Source organism: Hippocampus comes, unplaced genomic scaffold, assembly GCF_001891065.2.
Source record: "Hippocampus comes isolate QL1 unplaced genomic scaffold, H_comes_QL1_v1.1 C16528976, whole genome shotgun sequence".
Classification (NCBI taxonomy): domain Eukaryota; kingdom Metazoa; phylum Chordata; class Actinopteri; order Syngnathiformes; family Syngnathidae; genus Hippocampus; species Hippocampus comes.
The window spans coordinates 1-508 of NW_017833667.1; the positions used below are offsets into that span (position 1 = coordinate 1).

The following is a 508-nucleotide window of genomic DNA, read 5'->3' on the forward strand; positions in this document are numbered from 1 at the left end:
TTTAAGAAGAGTGCGTCCATCAGTTTTTGGATTTCGACATGGGCTGGATTATCCTCTTCCTCTGTCTTTGTCTGAAATTATGATGAACATGTCAGAATTCCGAAGCAAAAAGACAGAAATGTTTATTTGCCAAAGTGAAAATGAGACAAAAGTGCAACCTGTGTCTGCTTGAGGTATTCCTGTTCATAAATTTCTGCTAGACTCAGCTTGCTCTTCTCATGGTCTAACGTTAGTCTCTTCTTGTACTCAAACACTTCCTCTTTGGGCTTCTCCTTTCGTACCACGTCATCAAACGCCTGAGGAGATAAAAGTCAAAAAGTGCTGCATTAAATAAGCCGGAAAAGGCTAGCGCTTAAAATGGTCATGCAGTACAAAACAATTTATTGAGATGTGTGCACAAACCTGGTCTTTAATTCTCTGCTTAATGATGTCTTCCAGATGCAGTGTGGTTTCCTCTGTGATAGCAGGAGCTGACAGAGAAAAGAGCAAATCTTGTGGTCAGAGTGAG

General features: G+C 40.7%; 1 long non-coding RNA gene across 1 annotated transcript; it reads right to left on the bottom strand.

Moving 5' to 3' along the window:
* Positions 1-494, bottom strand: LOC109508712 (uncharacterized). The gene is made up of 3 exons (XR_002166747.1): positions 403-494; positions 159-296; positions 1-71 (listed from the first exon to the last, which is right to left on the bottom strand). It is a non-coding gene; the product is annotated as an uncharacterized LOC109508712 (long non-coding RNA).
* Between the last annotated feature and the right edge of the window lie 14 nt (positions 495-508).